Source organism: Notamacropus eugenii, chromosome 5 (assembly GCF_028372415.1).
Source record: "Notamacropus eugenii isolate mMacEug1 chromosome 5, mMacEug1.pri_v2, whole genome shotgun sequence".
Lineage (NCBI taxonomy): Eukaryota > Metazoa > Chordata > Mammalia > Diprotodontia > Macropodidae > Notamacropus > Notamacropus eugenii.
Genome location: NC_092876.1, coordinates 451,794,691 through 451,817,041, shown reverse-complemented (window position 1 = coordinate 451,817,041; position 22,351 = coordinate 451,794,691).

Sequence of the window (22,351 nt, the reverse complement as noted above, 5' to 3'; positions counted from 1 at the left end):
TTCTCAAAATAATACCAATGGCGAAATTATAGGCAACACCAACAATATTCAAGTTATTTCAAGTCTTTTAATTCAGTCAGAATTTAATATGTAATTAAGATTAATTATGCCATAATAGAATTGTAGACACATCGTGATTGCACCATGCTGATGACAGATATTTCATTTTTGTGTTGTTCTGTTTTCTCAAGTTGAGTTGTATTCTCAGAGACCTCTATCAGATAACCTGGATATTTATTTTAGGTCTCTCTAGCAAGGTCACATGGAAACTTATTAATTTTGTGAATCTTTCAGAACAAGCCGAAGTATAATGGCACTTGCAAAAAGGCTCCCACTTGTGGTGTGAGATTATAAAAGCATTCACTCTCCCACCCCCAAGTGCCTACTACAGACACTCAAACGCTTTCCATGGGATTTGATCCAAGTTTGCACATCAGCTAAGTAGATGGGCAGTTACTGATGGCAGAATAAATTCATGTTGAACAACTACAGAAAAAGTGTTGGAATGGATTCTCTGAGATCATCTAAAAATTCATTCCTCTGAATCCTGCTAGAATTATGTGGAAATTATTGAAAGTAGCAGAAGAGGATGCCTTAACTAAATCCATTGATCTATTATTCTAATATCTAACAGCTGGCACCTTGGGGGGAAAGACAATTTTTACTACAGTGAGATTTTTTTTCCTACGGTTTTTTGCGGCAAATGGTCTCAGGTCTTTAGCATACTCTTTGCCACACTCCTGATTTGTGTCCCCAAAATGAACAGACAATAGCAGCAACCTGATTTGTGTCAAACCCTGGCTGAACTTGAATGAGTTGAATAAGAAGCTGCTTTCTATGGGACTTTGACATAGAAATGATAGATGGTGAGCAGCTTCTGGGAAATGGTAGACTGGGAATGCTCTCTGTACATGTGCAAGGGATGACTGTCATCTCAGAAAAAAAAATAAAACCCTAAAAAATTTCAGTGTCCTTGTGTGCAGTTTCCAGTACTTCTGCATAAGCAAATACATTTCTTCCCCCATGCACAATATAAGGATTAAAAGCCTACAAGTATATTACTGTAATGTGTCAGTAATGCATTTCCACGTGAGCTTAACAATCTGTCCTGATACTGTTAACGTCTCAGTAAATCCATTTCTATCTGTCACACCATAATGTTTCCTCCTTGTGTCTCCCTCAACATCCATGTATTCTTTTGTTTTTAAACTGCAGAATTTGAGTATGGGTCAAACACTATTACTTCTGCATAGTGGAAAGAGTGTTGGATTTGGAATTATACCCCCTGGGTTCAAATCTTCGATCCACTAGGTGTCACCTGTGTGGTCTTGGATGAGTCACTTTCTAACTCTGAGCCTCAATTACTTTGTTTGCATAAGAATAGATGATCTTTAGGTTACTTTCAGTCCTAGAAACCCCATGACGAATACAGGGTTTTTGAAGTATATTCATTGTATCCATCTATCAAATAATTAGAAATCACAGTCCCAGCATATTTGATACTATTACCTAAGGATTAAGGGCAGAAAATGACAGTAACAACAAATGAGGAGAGCTTATATCTCAAAATTTTAAAATAACTACAAAAAGCAGTTATTTTATCCAGTCCTGCAAATAAATGAATAAATGAATAAATAAATAAAGAAAGAAAGAAAGAAAGAAGGATAAAGATTTATAGCAAGCAAGATCTTTTCTGTTTGAACACCATAAAAGAGATAATCAGATAATAACAAGTAAAAATAAACAATAGTGCAATATATCACTGTAGTCTGTAAACATTTAGCAATACTTTTGAATACCCAGCGAATCATGACCTTGCAACTAGAATTATACATCAGAAGCTCGTTATTTCTCATGGACCGACAGATGAAAAATCCCCATTCCACAAAGATGGGACCTCAAAACACCCTGGAGCTCTCATACAATAAATTGTATTAAAACACTATCATAGGCCAACCTTCTACCCACAATCATTTGGCTAGAATATTGATTCACAAAATATCGTTTTAAAAGAAATGGCACCATATAAAATACTCACACGCTCTAAGCTAGATGGAATGGAGAAACTTTCAAAGTATACATTGCTAGAAGGAAAGGTCAAAATCATGTTGAAGAGGATGAGATACGTATCGTCTGTACTGTCCTGTCTACCGCTGGATACTGAAGGTGATTATACAGAACCTCCATAGAGAGGTTATTTATGTCCTAAAATATTTATTTAAATACAAAAAAGTTTTTTGAAAAAACTGCCTGTGGACTAGTCTATAGAACATGAAGCATGAAAGAAATCATAGGGCAACAGATTTTGAGCTTGAAGGTTACATTTTCATTGAGATCTTTTAACATTGCATGAATTCCATTGGAGCACGTGGAGTGTCTATCAGTTATTCCGTGTTTTTGGTCAATGACCGAACCACATCTTTTTCATCATACATTTTTCTGATAATACATTTAATAGCACTTTTGTTCAACTTTTCATTAGTAGTATATTGCAGCCATCTCATGTCCATCATGTGCCTTTACAAAGCTCTTCAGATAACTCACTACTTTAATTCTTAAGAGACTGGGACTCTAGCATCATTCTATAATAAGCATCATGAGATGAATATTGATGTTAAAATATGAACTTTCAGGGGAAAGTTAGGAGTCTTTAAAATCACTGAGTAATTTTTGAAAGCAACTTTGTTCACTCTCTTCCTTCAGTTCAATTCTGGGCTCGGTTCACTTTCCAACTGTACAGTACTCAAGATACAACCAGTGGTAGACCAGTTCTATAATCCAATTGTATACCACAGTTTGGACCACAGACACTCTTTATTTATTTTTTCTTGTATAGATAGGCTGAAGTGAAGTGGATAATTTGGGTGTCTTTCTTTGAAAACTGTTCATTCATATCTTTTGACCATTTATCTATTGAGAAATTTCTCTTGTCTTTATAAATTTGAATCAGTTCTTTATATATCTTGACAATGCAACTTTTATCAGAAATGAGTTAGAAATTAATCGTCTGCAAAAGTTTTTCCCTCTAGTTAACCGTTTTCCTTCTAATTTTAACTGCACTAGCATTATTTGTGTAAACTTTTAAACATTTTTATATGATTAAAATTATCCATTTTATCTTTTGTGGTTCTCTCTCTCTCTTTTTTTTTTGCTCATGATCTTTTCTCTTATCTGTAGATTAGAAAGGTAATTTTTTACTGACTCCTCTAAAATTTTTATGTGGTAACCCATCCAAAGTCACTGGATTAGAGTATGTGGAGAAGAGATAGATGTGTAAAAGGAATAAGGAGGAAGAAGACTGGAAAGGGTGAGGGAAACAGGTTGGGAAAGGCTTTGTATGCTAGAGAATTTTATATTTGATCCCATTGATGATAGGGAACCACTGGAGTTTGTTGAATAGGAAGTGACATGGTGAGAGCTATGGTGAGAGTCTAGGTGAAGCATCCATTTGGAGCTTATCTTTTTATATGGTATGGTATGGTTAACTCTGCCAACTCTATCAGCTTTACCCTCCAGTTTTTTTAGAAGTTTTTGTAAAAAGTGAATCCTCACTTCAGTAGCTGGGGTCTTTGGGAATGTTGAACTCCAACATATGGGATTTGATTGCTTCTGTGATGTGTACCTAATCCATTCCCCTGATTAACCAGTTTTTTAAAATGTGTGCCAAATCATTTTGATGACTACTTTTTGTAGTACAGTTTAAGACGATATACTGCTAGGCACCATTCTTTCCTACCTTTTCCCTTGAGAGTTTCACTTTTTGTTCCTCTAAATGAATTTTTTTTCTACCTCTATAAAATAACCCTCTGGTAGTTTGGTATTACACTGAAGAAGTACATTTATTTAGGTGATATTACCAGTTTTATCACATTGGCATGACTTATTGATGATACGAATATTTCTTTTTTTTTAATTAATTAATTAATTTGTTTTCAGTTTTCTACAATCACTTCCATAAATCTTAGATTTTCTCTCCCTCCTTTCTCTCACCTCCCCAAGATGGTGTTCAATCTTACATGGGTTCTACACATACATTCTTACTAAATACAACACTAGTATTTCTTCATGTATTTAAGCCTGTCTAATTTCTTTAGAACGTAGTTAAATTCATGTAGTTCCTGGGTATATCTTGACAGAAAGGACTCCCCAAATTTTATATATCCTCTAGGAATTTTGAATGGAATTTCTCCATCCTTATGTTGGATTTTTGTTTGTGATATAGAGGAATTCAGATGTGGATTTATTTTATATCCTGCAACTTTTGCTGAATTTATTAAGTGCTTCAATTAATTTTCTTTTGACTATTAGGATTCCTCTAGACTGACTACCATATCTTCTGCAAAAAGTGATAGCTTGGTTTCCTCTTTGCTTATGTTTATTCATTGATCTCTTTTTCATTTATTATTACTACAGTTAGTATTTCAAACATTATGCTAAAAAGTAGTGGTAATAACAGGCATCCTTATTTTACCTGTCTTATTGGAAAGGTCTCTAACTGTTATGTATTACATAAATCTTTTTTTGGTTTTAGATATATGCTACTTACTACATTAAGAAAAAATCTATTTCTTCCTATGCTTTTTTTAAAACATAAGTGGGTGTGTTTTGTCAAAAGCTTTTGTAGTATCTATAGATGCAATCACGTGGATATCAGTTTTTGTCATTAATATGGTTTATTACCTGTAAGTTTTCCTTATAGCGCTTGCTTGTGGTTGTTTGCATGTTGTCTTCCCCATTAGACTGAACTCATTGAGAACAGGGACAGTCTTTTACCTTTCTTTGCATCTCTAGCACTTATCTCAGTCCTTTGCATATAGTAGGTGCTTAAAAAGTGTTTATTGACTGACTAATTGTATTGAACCAACCCTGAATTCCTGGAATAAATGCAGCCTGATCATAGTACGTAATATTTTTGATATGATGTAATTGCCCTTTGCTAATATTTGATTTAAAATTTTTGTGTCAATGTTTATTAGATATATTTGTATTATTATTATATTGCCTAACATATAATCATGTGACAACTATATTATTAGAACCATCAAGTCTGTTAATAATTAGGTATATTATTTTTCTTCCTCTGTTTTGTCCCTCCCTGGTTTAGGTATCAAATCTCATATGATTTTGATATATCGATGAGAGACACTTTGTTGGGGGAGAGTCTTAAAGATAGAATTCTGTTTGACTTGATCAAATGCTTTTCTACAGTTAATAAAGAATCAATGTGGGAGCTTGTATTCACAGTGTCTTTTCTGTAATTATGGTTTCTGTGATTATGGTCAGTTACAGAATATCATTTGGAAAACCTGCCTCTGACTCCAAATTCAATGCTCTTGTTATTGTATCCTGTTGCTGCATCATCTATTCTATGTGCACAAGGATGCTGGCAGACCTTAGCACAAGGATGACAGATACATAGGGAAAATTTCCAAGTAACTTTGGAACTCTAGAGCTGTACAATTCTGAGATAATCAATGAAGGGGAGGCACCAGAATTAAGGAATTAAGGAAATCAGGACAGACTTCTTGTAGAAGATGAGATTTTAGCCAAGAATCCAGGTAGGGAGAATGTTCAAGGCATGAGAAATAGTGAAAGAATCTACAGTCTAAAGATGGAGTGGTTTTTGCAAGGTACAACAAAGAATCCAAAGTCACTGGATTAGAGTATATGGAGAAGAGAAAGATGTGTAAAAGGAGGAAGGAGTAAGATGACTGGAAAGGGTGCGGGAAACAGGTTGTGAAAGGCTTAATATGCCAAGGAATTTTATATTTGATCGTATTGATGATAGGGAGTTTGCTGAATAGCAAGTGACACGGTAATCTTAGGAATATTAATTTGTCAGATGAACAGAGGATGGAGCGGAGTGGGTAAAGACTACAAAGTAACCTTACCTGGTATTCTCTCTGTCCCCTACTCCTTTCAATAGAATGTAACCTTCTTGAGGGCAAATATTTTCACTTTTGTCCTTGTATATCCAGTCCTTAGCACTATGCCTGGCACCTAGCAGGCAATTATTAAAGATTTGTTGAATAAATGAGCTGTAAAATGGAACTAAGAGTACTCACATTCTTCCACTTAAACTCTACAATGATACTTGTCGATGGGAGCTGATATTATTATTAACTTCTCTGGAAGTTACATCGTCCTGTGAAAGGGTTTTTGTGTTGGTGGCAGTCAGGTAAACTGTCTGACTCATACATTCCTATCCTTGGCAAACCACGTAAGCCGGTGAGGTCATATTGTGAGTCACACAGCTGTGTCTTTTAAATTGGATATTTCCAAGCATTTCAAGGCCCAGGAAATCCTGCTTGAAGTGATAAAGGGCTAAATTTGAGTGCTGATTGAGCATTAGTATGAAGGATAGTTGGGAGAATCTGAGAAGTGCACAATTCTAATGGGGTTCAGGAAAATGCTAGTGCTATATACCATTTGATTCAACACCGACTGGGTAAGAAGTTAACATGTAAGGGCTGACCTTGGGGCTGGCGATACTCAGACAGGCTTGATATATACTCCCTCTTCCAGAAGCTTAAAATCTAATGTAGGAAAGGACAAGTACACAAACAAGGCATAAGGGAGAAAGAGATTGGTTCAGTGGACTGATCCAGGCAAAGTGCTCTCAGGATATCTAAGGATATCAGTATTTAAGGGTACATTACTTGGTGGGGTGGTGGAGGGAGAAAGGACAGGGAAGGGGCCAAGAGAGTGTGAGGAGCAACTTTAAAGGAGGAGTGACTTCTGGATTAATTTAAAGGAAGAAAGGGAGTGCCACAGATGGGCATAAGGGGGGGATGTCTGGGCATGGGGCTGGCATGAACAAAGCGTGGAGATGAGGAAGGGCAATATAAGAATGGGGGCCCAAGAGTCATCCAGTTTGGGAACATAGGATACAAGAAGGGAACTTAGGTGTTATAATAGCTAATCAACATTTATTAAGTGGTACAATATGTCAAGCACCTTGCTAAGGCAAAAGATAGTCCCTGCCTTCAAGGAGCTTACAGTATAAGCAGGGAGAGAACATGCAAGCTATATACGGGATAAAAAGAAAATAATTAAAAGAGGGAAGGCACTGGAATTAAGAGTGTAAGGAAGGCTTCCTTTAGAAGATGGGATTTCGTTTGGTCCTTGAAGGAAGCCTGGTGGGTTGAAATCAGAATGTAGAAGGTCTTTCCTCAAGATCAGGAGTTTATATGTATAAGGATTTGGGACAAAATCCTTTTTTTTAGACTTTAGCCTATGAAGGTGGCAGGAATAGGGATGATCAGGCAGCACAAAGAACAGACTTGATCTCTGGGCTTGGGCTTTTCTCTCTGCCTTTTTCTCTAACTGCTTAAAGAGTACTTTGTAACTTTGTGGTTACTGGGCAAATAACTTTTTACAGGGCTATCAAAGATAAAAATTTAGAAACAAAGGGAGTATTCCTTATAAGCTACAAGGCGATCTATCTCTAATAGAAGGACCAAAGCCTCTCATCAGGAAGAGGGGTCCAAGAAAAGATTAAGATTAATGACATGTTTGAAAAGAGAAAAAAAAACTGACAGTAAAGCTCCTGTGTGGGAGATAAAAGACTTCAGGAGCCAAGATTCTGAAGGAAAAAGACAACTGGTCTGGCTTTTTAGTGGTCCTAAGGTTTTTGAGGTTGAAAAAGAATGACCACACCTACTTTTCCTTGAAGAGAAGATAGCCAAAGATTTTGGCTGAGCCAGAAGCTGCAGAAAGGTAGAGACTTTTGCCAAGGAGTGCCTCATCACTGAGAAGCAGCATCCCAAAGACAGAACAGTCCTGTAGCTCAGCAGACCAACATCCAACAGTGGAGACTGAGTCTTGAGAATAATGTTTGGTGGAGACAGATGATTTTTTCAAGGATGAGGGAAGTGGTTCTGAATTGGCAAAGTTTTAAATTGTCCTGTTCACTTGCTGCAGGAAAAGATCTGCAGCTATTTCTTAGGGCTATGGAAGATGAACAGTGAGAATGTGCTTCACTTTTGCATTTGTATGTACTTCTGCATGGGCTGTATGATGCAATCTGCCTAAGAGTTGTCAAACTTTAGAAGTATCTAGTGCCCCATGGGAGAAGTAAAGCCCGTGTGGCCCGAAGTGTCCTAAATTAATTTTTAAAACAGATCCTTAGAAGACTGTGTCTAGTGCTAGTGTGCTAGGTGGCATGGTGGACAGAATAGTGAACCTGGAGTTAGAAAGATCTGAGCTCAAATCTAACCTCAGACAGACACTTACTAGCTGTGTGTCCCTGAGCAAGTCACTTAGACTCTGTTTGCCTCAGTTTTCTTAACTTTCCTTAAGACAGCTATAGGGTTGATGTGAGGATTAAATGTGATATTTGTAAAGCTCTTATCATTGTGTCTGGCATATAGTAGGTTGGCACTATAACAATGCTTCCTGCTTTTCCCCTTTCCCATCCATCATGAATGACCAGTTGGAATTTTTCCAGTAGAGGATGACCAGGATGATGAAAAGAAACTGTTTCAAATGAGAATCTCTTGAAAAATTAGGGATATTTGTCTTGGAGTAGAGAAGACTTAGGGTACATATGATTGCTGTCTTTAAGTATTCAAAGAGTTGTCATGTGGAAAAGAGGTTAGAGATTCAGCTTGGCCTGAGAGGGCAGAAGTGAAAACAATATGTGGAGACAGGGAGGAAGATATACCTTATCTTGGTATAAGGAAGAAATTCCTAACAATTAAAGCTGTCCTGATATAATCCGCAGATCAGAACCACAGGTCTGGTTTTACAAGGACTAGTTTCAATTTGGAGAACTTTCATAAATGCTGTCATTGGCTTATGTATTCATCCAGGGGTTTTCCTGGGAATATTACTATCTAGCTCTTAATAGAAAAGGTTAAAGGACCCATGGTCCCATGCAAACACTAAGGTTAACAATGTATCAAATACAGGACAGATTTTTACCTAGTTCATAAGTAGTCAACACAACTCTCCTTTCCTCTCCATTGGAAGGAGGACTATCTGCCTTACCTAGGAGGCTGAACAATCATTGTGCTATTCTAGAGTTGATATTTTAGCACAAGAGGAAAGTACCTGTGGTCTCTGGCAAGCAGACCCAAGGGAGTTCTGGAACTAGCTTTCAAGAGCCTTTTAAAACATTTTCAATGGGAGCATTTATACCTAGGTAACGAGCAAACATTGCAGATCATGGCTTGATTGCTTACATTTAAGAAAGTGATAGAGAAAATGTTAGTGATGCAATTTAAACTTAAAAGTGTGTCTTGGACTTTGAGCTATCCAGTTGTTGAACGTTCACCAGCATGCCCCTAGCTGACTGCCTTTCCTTGAATCTGTACAGTTCGTATCACTCACAGGATCAGTGGAGTGAAAGATCCAGGGGTCTTCCTTTATCTTTTATGTCTGTATCTGGCTCCTCCTTAGTTCTTCACTCCTGCTTGGTCCCAGGACTCCTTCATTTGTTCTAGTATGTCAGTATTGTCAGGAATTTCTCTTCTGTGTCTAGGAGGGGAATTCTACTTGTCCAGGTTGTGGCCTTAGTCACTGCTGCTCCACCATTGCCAGTTTACATTCTTCCATCTTCCAATCTGGTTCAAGTACCCCTTGCTGCCCCACAGTTGCTGTTTTTGGCAACTATCATCTGTGGGGGTTGTGTGATTCCATCATCTTCTGAGCTCCCATATATGTATGTTTCTTCTCAGTGAACCAAGTCTGAGTCTCCATGTGTAGCTCTTTTTCCTATTTGTGTTTTTCATTTCTGATTTTCTCCAGATCTTCCTTCTTTCTCTTTTAAAGGCTGTCAAAAGCTGTATGACTGTAAATTAATCTCAAACATTCTATTAATGGGGAATTTTTCACTTTATATGAAGAGATGTGGTCATTGCCAAAACAAAAGCTTCCTACATGGGAGACAATGTGGGTTTTTATACTTGATGTAGTTATGCCATCATCAACATAAGAAGAAAACCCTCATCAGTGAGTGTCAATGAAGAGGAAAGACATTTCCTGGATGCAAATCCCTTCCAAATACTAAAAGTAATGATCATTTTCATGCATATGTATATACAGAAAAGGAAGATTATACATGAAATTATGAATCTCTAGAACGTGCACCTTGCTTTTCTTTTTAGGTATGTAGCAAATTCAACATTTCAGTCAGCCAAGAAATGTTCATCAGGTGCCTGTTATGCACCAGTCACTGTGCTAAACTCTGAAGATACAAAGAAAGACAAAGACAGACCTTGTTTTTATGGAATTCACAATCTAATGGGAGAGATAACATGCAGACAACTATGTACAAACAAGATATATACAGGATAAATGGGACAGAATCAATAGAGAGGAGTGGCTTTGGGAAAGGTTTCCTGTAGGAGGTGGGATTTTAGTTGGGACCTGAAGGAAGCCAGGATATAGGGATGAGGAGGGAGAATATTTCAGTCATGAGGGACAGGCAGCAAAAATGCCTGGAGTTCGGAGATGAAGTGTCTCATTTAAGGAACAGAAAAGAGAACGTAAAAGTAGCACTGCATTGAAGAGTCTGTGTATAGGAAATATGTTGTAACAAGATGGGGTAAGTGGGGGTGGGGCAGGTTATGAGAGAGCTTGGAATATCAAACAGGACATTTTATCTTTGATCATCCAGCTGATAGAGAGCCATTTATGGAGTTTATTGAATAGGAGGGTGACAAGATCAGACCTTTGATTTAAGAAGATAACATTGGCAGCTGGGTAGAGGATGTATTGGATTGTGGAGAAACTTATGGCAAGGAGTCCAAATAGTAAGTTATTTCAATAGTCCAGATGTGAGGTGATGAAGGAAAGTACCAGGGTGGTGGCAGTGTTGAAGGAAAGGAGGGGGAGTATAAGAGAGATTTTGCAAAGGTAGAAATGACAGAAGTTGACAAGGAATTGCACATGGTGGATGTGAGAGTGAAGAATCAAGGATGGAACCTATATTGTGATCCTGGGTAACTGGGAGATTGGTGGCAGCCTTGACAGTAATAGTTTGCAAGTTAGGAAGAGGGGACGGTTTGGAAGGAAAGATAATGAGTTCAGTTTTGGACATGTTTGATTAAATTATCTACTTCCCATGTAACTTTGAAAGCTATCCTACAGAGCGCTAATGACCTTCAAGGTGACACTCAGTAACACTGGAGGAGGAGGAGAGTTGTCGACTTTTACATCTATCCTACTGCCAGACAAAGCTTCCCATCCCTTTTGTACCAATATAAAAGAGGTTAACTCATGAGGTAGTGAGTTTTCCATGTCTTGATATGTTCCAGAAAAGACTGGATGATCAAGGTTTAATAACTGAATTGAATTGAATATTGAAGAAGAGACTCCTTTGTAATTAAATTTCATAATTAAACTATGGACAATTAAACTACAAACATCTAAAGTTCATTCTAAAATAGAAGTTTTTCTATGAATCTAGCATTAAGGTCCAGACCATGAATTTACTGTGTAGTTAGGGTTGTGGGTACCATCTTTTCTCTCTGAATCCCTTTAAGGAACTACCTTTTTACTGTTCCACTTCCTATCTCTTTCTCCCTGCTCCTCTCCCCTTCTCCAGCTAAAGATTGTTTTTTTTTATTATTCTAGTATTTGGGGAGTCCTTTTAGCTGTGTGTGACCTTTTAGTAGAATTGGCCTCTGTGACTTGAGCCTGTTCTCATAGGGCTACCATACCCTGTCAGTCTTGCCTCAGTTTCTTCCCATCAACCCCTAAGGCGCACCACCCAAATGCAGTACCTACAAAGCCTCTGAACAAAAAGTTCTCAGCTGTGACCAGAGCTTATACTTCTGTTGCTATAGGTAAGCAGCCAATGCTGGGCAAAGTCTCTGACTTTAAAGAGGGGAAAAGGAAAAGTAAAGCTTATTGAAAAGGAGGCATTTCTTTTGTCTAACTTCAGTGATTTGGGAAGTGCTTGGCTTTTCCTTTTCAATCGAGTCACTGATGGAGCTACTCAGAACACCCAAAGTTTGTCTAAATTACATTTAGTGGAAATGACTACGTGGAGACCTTGAGAGTCAGCCTTGCCTTCTGGATTTTACTCCCTAACCTACAATTGTTCCATTTGTTGCCAGAATTTTTACGAACTGATTATTCTGTCAGGATTCAGCCTGAGATGCCAGTTTCCTTGCATGCCCTGAGGCTGACACTATGCTTAGGCCATTCTGCAGAGCATACTGAATCTAGTGACAATTGAAATGGCAATAAGAAACAACAAAATATGATTATTTGCCAAAAATAATTTGAAAATAATAATTTGAGTTTTTGACAAATACAAAATTCTGGCTGTCCATTTTAATCATGCAAATTCTTAATATTTTATCAAAATGAAAAGTTGGTCCTTTAGTGAAATGTATTTTAATTTGGGACCTATATAATTATATGTTATATATATATTTATATGTCATATATGTTTTTATATATATTTTATGTAACATATAATGGAAAGCAAAAATATTTTATAGTTAATTATCAAGCAAGGTCCAACCAATTTTTTAAAAATAAGAACAGTGAAAAAACTATGCTAGCTAATAAATGTGAAGCTTAAATTGAACAGGCTGAAGGGAGTTTCTGGGTCAGTCAGAAAAAATTTCAATTCCAATATCCTCTGAAAAATCAAGTATCTGCTCGGGGCACAAGAGACAAAGGCTCAAAAAATTTCTCTTGAGATGAAGGAAAAAAACCCAACTGCTTTGAAGCCACTGAAAGACCCTCTTTACTATGTATAAGAAAATGTTTGCTCACTCCCTGCTCACTCCCTGCTCTCTCCCTGCTCACTCCCTGCTCTCTCCCTGCTTTGGTCTTATATCACTGATGTTTCAGGATCTAACCCTCACACCTTGTAACAAGGAAAACAATTATGCAAAAGTGACATGTGACCTTGAATGACATTCTATGAAACATTCCATACTTGTGATCCCCTACCTTTCTACCGAAAGCAGGACAATAGACTTCTTCATTTCTTCTTAGAAAGCCAAGATAGGTCATTACAATTATTTAGCATTTAAGGGAAGGAGAAGGGAATAGACATTTATTAAGCACCAGCTGCATTCCAGGCACTATGCAAAGTACTTTACAAGTTTTCTGACTTGATCTCATTTCATTATGCTTTAGCGTTCCCCATATTTGCATTATTCTAGTTTTCATGTTTCTTGTTCTCTAGCTTGTTTCAGTTTGTATTTTTCTTTGTTTCTCTAAATTCCTCATACTTATCATTTCTCATGGTGCAATAATATTCTATTTTACTCATGTACCACAATTAGCTAAGCTCCAGTAGGTAAGCATCTACTTTATTTCCAATTTTTTCCTACCATGAAAAATACTTCTCGGAAGTTGGTGCCTTCTTGAGGTTAAATGCCCATCAGTAGAATCATGGGAAAAGTTTAAGTTTTATTGATGACTTTTTCTTTTTACACTGTAGTCTTTTATTCTTGACAACCACAGTCCCAATGAAAACCTACTTCATAACAAAGAAAAGCAGCTAAAGTGTTGACAAAAATGGCAGAACATCTTCTGTCTAGTGTTACTTGTGTTTATATTTTTGCGGTAGTGATGCATTTTAGTCTCTTGGTTCTGCTTATATTGCCCTGAATCAGTTTATAAGAACCAAGAATCATTTTGCAAAATCTTTGTCTCCTGGAAGAGGAGGTGCCAGCCCTGTTTGATACAATCAATCAGTCAGTCAACAAGCATTTATTAAGCTCCTGTTCTGAGCCACAGAGGGTGCTAGGTGCCAGGGACTGCAGACCACTTTTGTTAAGAGTTCCGTTGTGACATGGAGGAGAGATGAAAGATTGACAGCTTGAGAAGATGGTAGGGTCAAGTGAGAGTTCTGCATCTCAATTCCGTGAAGTATTTGCTTCTATTGAAGAGATGGGAAGGAACCCCAAAATGTGACAACGACACAGAGATGCAGGGAATAATGGGGTTGAGGGTGGCACCTGTTTTATTTTATGTCTCACTTACATATTTCTTATTGTTATCTTTTTCTATTTGCTGATATTCTTTGCTAATGGGACTTTATTGAGAGACTGCCTGATTCAGGAGATCAAACAACAGATTAGAAAGTCTGCCTATGTAAGCTCTTATACCAGCATTGCTAGAAGACATTTTTTTCCCCTTATCGGGGTAATGGGAAAATTGTTGCCCTTAAGAAACATGCTAAGACTTTTCTTGGTTTCTCTGGGAATAACTTTAAAACAACACTGCTTCTCTGTCAAATCTCCTTTTGTTCTCTGTGTCTTTACCAACTCACCTAGAAAATGCTAGATATCAAGGAAATGTTTATATGCTTGGCAAGACCATTTTCTCTTCAACATCACGCAATAAGTTACTCCAAACTAAGTTTTCCCAAGTATTTTATGTGTCAGTTTTAGTATCTTGACAAGACAATGATAATGGAGTGTTTGCTGAGATCCTGGAACTTATTAATTTATTTTAATTATTATTTCATTCTGAATTTAACACCAAATAAAATGAATATTTCTGTATGTATCTACGTACTTTATCTATGTATCTATCCATATCTATGTGTCTCCACTGAGTGATTTCTATCTATAAACATGTCCATGTTATTCCTATACTGAAAAACAAAACAAAACCCTTTCTTAATTCTTCCATCCATGCTAGCTATCATTCTATTTCTCCTCTGCCCTTTGTTGCTAAATGTCTTGAAAAGGCTGTCTACCATAGCTGTCTCCACTTTCTCTCCTCACACTTTCTTCTTAAGCCCTTACCATCTACCTTCTGACCTTATCATTCCACCAAAATTGCTTTCTCCAAAGTTACTAATCATCTCGTAGGTGCCAAATCCAATGACCTTTTCTCAAACTTCATTCTCCTTGGCCTCTAGGAAGCCTTTGACACTGGTGATCACTCTCTCCTCCTTGATATTCTCTTCTCTCTAGGTTTTAAGGACACTCCTCTCTTCTGGTTTTCCTCCTACCTATTGAACTCTCCCTCTCTGTATCCTTTGTGGGATCTTCCTCCAGATCATGCCCTCTCCCCATCGGTATCCCTCAGGGTTCTGTCCTGGACCCTCTTTTCTCCCTCTGTACTTCGTTTAGTGATCTCATCAGCTCCCATGGACTTAAATTGCCATCTACACGTAGCCGTTGATGATTCTCAAGTCTATCTTGCTCTAACTTCTCTGCTGACCTCCAGTCTCTCAGACATCTCAAACTAGATGTCCAATAGACACCTTAAACTCAATATGTCGCTAAACTAAACGTGTTATCTTTCCCCCTAAATCCTCCCTGCTCCCTTTGCTGTATTACTGTTTAGGGCAACACCATCCTCCCAGTCTCACAGGCTCATAACCTAGGAATCATAACCTGGATTTCTCATTGTCTCTCACCATCGCCCTGTATCCCATATCCAAGTTGTTGCCAATGTCTGTCAATTTCACCTTTGCAATGGTTGTGTGTGTGTTCATCCATCCTTCACTGCTGAAGAAGAGCACGCCATCAGAGAAATGATGACATGACTTGCACCTGACTTTGTTTTGAGTGAGGGAGAGATGTGCAGGTCACCAGCCTCACTTCTCCTCCAGAGCCATCTGAATCCAGTGACCAGACATTCATCAAGATGACTGGTGATGACCTAAGATGAGGCAATTGGGGCTAAGTGACTTGCCCAAGGTCACACAGCTAGTGAGTGTCAAGTGTCTGAGGTGAGATTTGAACTCAGGTCCTCCTGACTCCTGCACTGATGCTCTATCCACTGCACCACCTAGCTGCCCATACCTTTGCAACACTTCTTAAATGGGCCCCCTTCTTTCCTCTGACACCCACCACTCTATAACAGGCTCATATCATCTCATGCCTGGATTATTTGAATAGCTTGCTGGTAGGTCTGCCTTCCTTCTAGTCTCTTTCCACTCCAATCTATCCTCCATTCAGCCACTAAAGTTATTTTTTTCTAAAAGGCAGGTGCAATCATGTCACATCTGACTCAATAAACCTTAATGACTTCCTATGGCCTCCAGGAGCAAATACAAAATTTTGTTGATATTCAAAGTCCTTCATAACCAAATTTCCTATGATTTTTCCAGTCTTCTTATACCTTACTCTCCAACACCTATTTTTCCAACCGATGACACTAGCTTCCTGGATGTTTCATGAAGAAGACACTTCATGGCTCAGAGCATTCTCTCTGACTGTCCCCCATATCTAGATTTTTTCCCTCCTCCACTCCAATTACTGATCTCCCTGGCTTCCTTTAAGATCCAACAAAAGCCCATATCTAACACAAAGCCTTCCTTAACTCCTCTTAATTCTCTCTTGTTAATTATTTACTATTTATCCTGAATATAGTCTGCTAACTATATATTTGTTTGCATGTGATCTCCCCATTAGATGGCAAACTCCTTGAGGTCAGGTACTGTTTTTTGCGTCTTCCGTCCCCAGTGCTTATCACAGTAGCTGGAAGATAACAAGTGCTTAATAAATGTTTTTTTGAATGAGAATCAAATGAATGACTATACACATAGAAAATAGAACAGAAAGAGAATTGTTAATGAAATTGTGAATCTCTATTATGCACAGCTTGCTTTTCTTTTTAAGTATATAAATCATTCAACATCTAATTTTCAAAAGTATTTTACTTGCTTGTGATTTCTTCTGACCTTCCTTCTCTTCTGAGAATGATAAAGAATACTTCAATAACTCTCTTATCTTTCTCATTTTTTCCTTTTTTGTGGGGTGAAGAAAGTCTGTTGCTAATTTTCTCTTTGCTAGCACATTCTCTCCCTCCTCATTTGGACTCTTGTCCAAATAAACATTGTCAAGCTAAACAAATTCCTATACCGGTTGTGTCTAAAAATGTATATCTTATTGTACACCTTTGTAATGGCAATTTAAACGGGAAGATCTTTCCCATTCATTAATAGGCCCATGTGACCTGCTTAAATCACATGGAAGTTTAAGACAAATGTGATGGGGGGAGCTTGCTAAATGGGTGGAACAGGAATTGTGGAGCAGTTGGTGAGAGGAAGTTGGTGAGAGCGAGGAGAAAGGATATCCTGCAGGCAGGCAGGCACAGCTAGTCTTGTGAATGTTTGCTTGTGGGAAGGCTCTGGCAGAAGATGGGAAGGCTTGGGAGTGGCTTTATCCTCTGCAGGGCTAATGTGTATTGACTTCCTGGTTACTATGATGGATTTGGCATTCTGATTTCGGGATTTGGTTTTCTGGTATCTGAATAAATGTTTTTCTTCTGCCTTTTATTTGGAGAGTCTGTTATACTTTGCGATTCAGACCTACGCTGGCATATTCATAGTTGCCCTTAGGGCTGTGAATATTGCCTTGGTGATACAACCTTAAGTCTCATGTTCAATTATTGATCCTCTGGAATTGATCTCTATCTCAATGATCATTCTAAATTATCACTACCCATATTTAGGAAGCAATAGTAGAAACTACTGTTATAAGACTCCAGTGTATGATTTCATTGGTGTGGATACTTCCAGCAAATATTCTGAATTACTGTAGCAAATGCAGATTGCAACCCATCCATACATTCATGAGTTTCTGAGACCAAAAAAGAATTCATTGCCTGATGACCATCCTCAGATAACAAATACATTATCAATGACTAGACTCATACTCTCAAATTTTCCTGCTAGGTAATACTGGCCAGAGCTTGAATACTACTAGCATAGCCTTTGAGAAATGGGTTATTTCCAGGCCAACATTCAGCATTGGAGTATGTACTTCTTTTGTAGCCCATGAAAGCTTTGAGGATTCTTATTCCAACTCCTACTCACTGATGAATTGGGTTTCCCAGAGTTAGACTAGTCATAGTTCATTCTAGGAACACCCCTGAGGGGAAATAATGTGCCTTTCTCTAATACCATTGGCTCAAGCCCTGACTTATATGCTTCCTACCAAAGTTATTAACTGAGAATCATCATCACCTAGCCTTAAGCAACTTTTAGAAAGGCTATTTACTAGGATAGTACAATAAGAATAGTTGGCATAAAAGATGCCACCAAAAGTCTGCCACACTCTTCCACAAGTACAAGCAGAGTTCAAGGGTAAGGAGGCTAAGGCTAATAGAGCACAATGGCCAAGAGGTCATTTGTAGGTCTTGGTTCTTGGTTGTGGGAAATCCTTTTCTTATTCTCAGGTGCTTATGGAGTTTCTCAGATGCTGATGATAACAAGAAAGATCTAAAACCCTTGTCCAGTCCCTTTGAAGGTCCTCCTTTGGCCAAGGTGGGAGAGTGTATTAATGCAAAAGGTGAAGTGCTTCACTCTTCCCCAAACAATTCTTTTTAGAGGGATTAATGAAACAATCTCCTTTCTGCTGTTCACTGGATCCCCAATTGCAGCTACCTCAATGATTTTATAGAGGACCCAGAAGGCATGATGAAATCTCTTAGCCAATTAGAATAGATTTCTTGTCTGGCATCTCTTTACTTTTACCAGTGGTTTTCAAAGACTTTTCATATTTAGTAGAAAGAGTATGTTTGAGGTTAATTATGATTGAGTGTCATTTTGCTCACTTTAAGTATGGTGGGGTGATCTGATTGATTTACTCAATTACCCCATCTTTACATTTATAGAAATCAATGGATTTGTCAGAAAGGGTTAGTTTTAGCTTCATTATTTTCCTAATATTATTTCTTTATTAGCAAAAATCTAAAACTATTTTCCTCCTGAGAGTGAAATAAAATATGTCTGCAGACAGAAAGTGGGTGTCAGATGCAATAGAAAAAAATGCTTTCTGAGGTTTTATGGACAGTGAAGGGAAGGATGTGTGAGCCCAAGAGGAGAGCAACTCAGCATGTAACCAGGTATATGAGTGCGGAGATTGATGTAGCATGGAGCAGGAGAGATGGGGGAGGAATGCAGATGGAGGATAGAGAATTGTGTTAGTTTTGAGTTTGAAGCTTTCTTTGTAGACCATCCCTAGCAGACAGGTTTTCAGTGGATACAGAAAAGCCTGTGCTTGGCTTTTGTTGCAACTCCAAGTGACTCAGTAAGTCCTTAGGGGCAGACAAGCAGAAAGGATTGTTATTTAGAGAGTCTTGGATGAGAAGGAGTAGGAGGCTTTTGTCTCCTGTGAAGCTTTGGAGCGTATGCTGTTGCACTTGGAGGGAAGGATTGAAATAAGAATATGGTTTTATTTCAGTTTGTAAACTATCAGATATAAAGATTTAATTCTTGCTTTTTTCTTTTTGCCAATGATGAAAAACTAAACAGATCTGTAGGTCTAGAGCTGAAATTTAGTGGTTATCAGTTTATAGAAGAGGAAACTGACCTGAAGAAATGAAGCGACTTGGGCCAGTCCACACAGTCAGTAAATGACAGAGATGACAATTTAATCTTGCTTCCCTGACTACAAAGTGAACTTTCTTCCTCTGCTTCATCAGTTATTAAACATTTTCTTTATTGTCATTTACTGTATTTAAAAGTTCTCTAACGGTTTAAAGATTGCTAAGTAATTATGTCAGAAATTCATCAAGAAAAAAGTGACTGATTTTTCAGGATTATTTACTTAACAGTTTAGCCCGGACATGTATGAATCCAAACTTTTGAGAATCAATAGTATGTAATCTAGACAGTTATTTGTGCATTCATCCATTCATTTATTAATTTGATTGTGGAAGGTATGAGTTTGCTATTTTATTCTTCAACTAAGAATATTTTCTCTTCTTACCGCCTTGCCTTAGCCTTCCCTCCAATTAAAAGAAAAAAAGAAAACAAAATTCTGGTAACAAGTATAATCAAACATAATAAGTTCCACATTGACTGTGTCTGAAAAGTTCATGTCTCATTTGACACCTCTAGTCCACTCCTTTCTGTCAGGATGGGGGCAGCATGTTTGATCGTGAGTCATCTGGACTCCAGCTGGTCATTGTATTAATCACGGTTTTTAAGTCTTTCAAAGTTATTTATCTCTACAAAGATGTTTTTATTGTATAAATTGTTCTCTTGGTCCTATTCACTTCACTCTGCATTAATTCATGCAAGTCTTCCCAGGTTTACTATTTTCTACAGCAGAATAGTATTCTATGGCATTCATATAACATATGAATTCCCCAGTTGATTGGCATTTGCTTAGTTTTCATTTTTTTTGCCATTATAGAAAGAGTTAATCTCTCTCTCTCTCTCTCTCTCTCTCTCTCTCTCTCTCTCTCTCACACACACACACACACACACACACACAAACACACACACACACAAACTGAAGGTCAGAAAGCAAACATAGCCAAGTAGGGCAGTGGTGGAACTGCTTGGTTAAACTTAATACATATATTTTTAAAAAATACGGTACAGTAGAACCTCATTTTATGAATTTAATTCATTCCAAGATTCTGTTCATCATGCGATTTGTTCATATTACAAAGTGAATTTTCCCATAGGAAATAACGTAAAGTCAGATGATTGGTACCACATCCTCCAAAATATTCATATAAAAATACTTATTTATAATTTTAAGTAAATTTTTTGTCCCTAATAAACCTGAAATACTATAGCAATGATTAGTACATGATATAAACCAAAAATAAAATAAATTAACCTGTACTTCACCTTTCAGGAGGAAGAGGAAGGGTTATCGCTTGGAAGGAGAATCTGCTTCTATGAGAACGTCAGGGATTTCAACACAGGGAATGTTCTCTCTTATGCTACTTTCACTAAAAGTAAGACTAACTCTACTGCCTTCACTTCTTTTTCATTTTTTAGAACCACTTTCATGTTTTGACTCACTGCTTTTTTTAATTTATGTTCCCTTCTGACTAGGAATCTACCTAAAATAGTTGTTTTTGATGTTTTTTTTTTTAAGATTATTTTATTTTCAACAATCACTTTCATAAGTGCTAAATTTTCCCCCTCTCCCTCTCTGAGACAGTATACAATCTTATATGGGTTAAAAAAAAACCTATTGCCCTAGCTGAGTGTCATCCGTTCATGAGCCATTCAAGTCCAAACATGGTGTTCCTACTGCAAATTTTTGTTCACCCTGCAAGACAAATTTTGCTCACTCAGCAAAGCATATGTAAACCGGGTTACTCATAAATTAGGTTCTACTGTATATGTATATGCATATGTATATCTATCCATCCATTCATATATCCATCCATCTACCTACCTACCTATCTATCTATCATCTATCTATTTGTCTATCTATCTATCCATCCATCCATCTATCTATCTATCATCTATCTATCTATCATCTATCTATCCATCCATCCATCCATCTATCTATCTATCATCTATCTATCTATCTATTATCTATCTATCTATCTATCTATCTATCTATCTATCTATCTATCTACCTATTTATCATCTATCTACCTGTCTATCTATCATCTGTTGAGCTATATCTAAATCTATTACCTACATGTCTTTTTCTTTTTTCTTTGATCTCTTTTGGGTAAAGGTCTAGTAGAGGTATCACCAGGTCAAAAAATATATTCAGTTTAGTGTCCTTCTATAATTCCAAACTGCATTCTGGAATGGCTGTGCCAAGAATTCTACTAACAGTATGTGGTTGAGGATTGAAAAAAAAAGCAAATTTTAACTACATTTTAAAATAAAAAAAATTTATTTTTAAATGTCTTTTGAAAATTATTATGAAATTGACAAATATCAACAAACATGAACATTTCTTTATGCAAAAAATGAGAAAGGATTGTAAATGAATTTTTATTATGTATACCTTGTTTTAAAAAAAATGTATGTATTAAATCTAACTAAGTGGTTCCACCATTATCTCACTTGCCTCTGTGCTTTTTTGGCCTCCTGCTTTTTCTGTTCATTTAAAAATGTATCATTGATATTCTTGTCTTTTCTTATTTTTTTCAATTATTATTAAACTAGTGAGAGACAATGTACCTCAGGGGATAGTCAGACTCGAACCCAAGAATACCTCTGTTTAAGTTCTATCTCTGGTACATACTGTGTGATCCCGATCAAATCACTCCAACTCTTAGCACTCTAGGCAATTCACTCTGACTATAAATTGCAGAGAAGATAAGGTCTTGCATTGACAGAACAAGTTACTTTATGTGGGAGTTTTGTAGGAGAACATAATTACATGTCCAGCCCCTAACCTTCTCCTGGAAATCCACATTTGTGAAATGTTATTTTAACATTGTACATCAGAACAGAAAACATTACAACAGTAAAGTGGTGAAATTTGTGATGTTTTTAGTTACTGATGAGTAATTTGTAATTTTATGAAGAGTTCTAGTACGCTAAAGGCTTCTGGGCATTACATGAGTCACAGGGCATGGACCCTTCACTTCTCCCTCAAAGGTTGACTCTCTAACAGATAAGCAGGTCACGAAAAATCTTTACCTTAAGCTAACCTTTTTAAATCATGTAACAGAGTCACTACAAAGTAGAGTCTCTGAC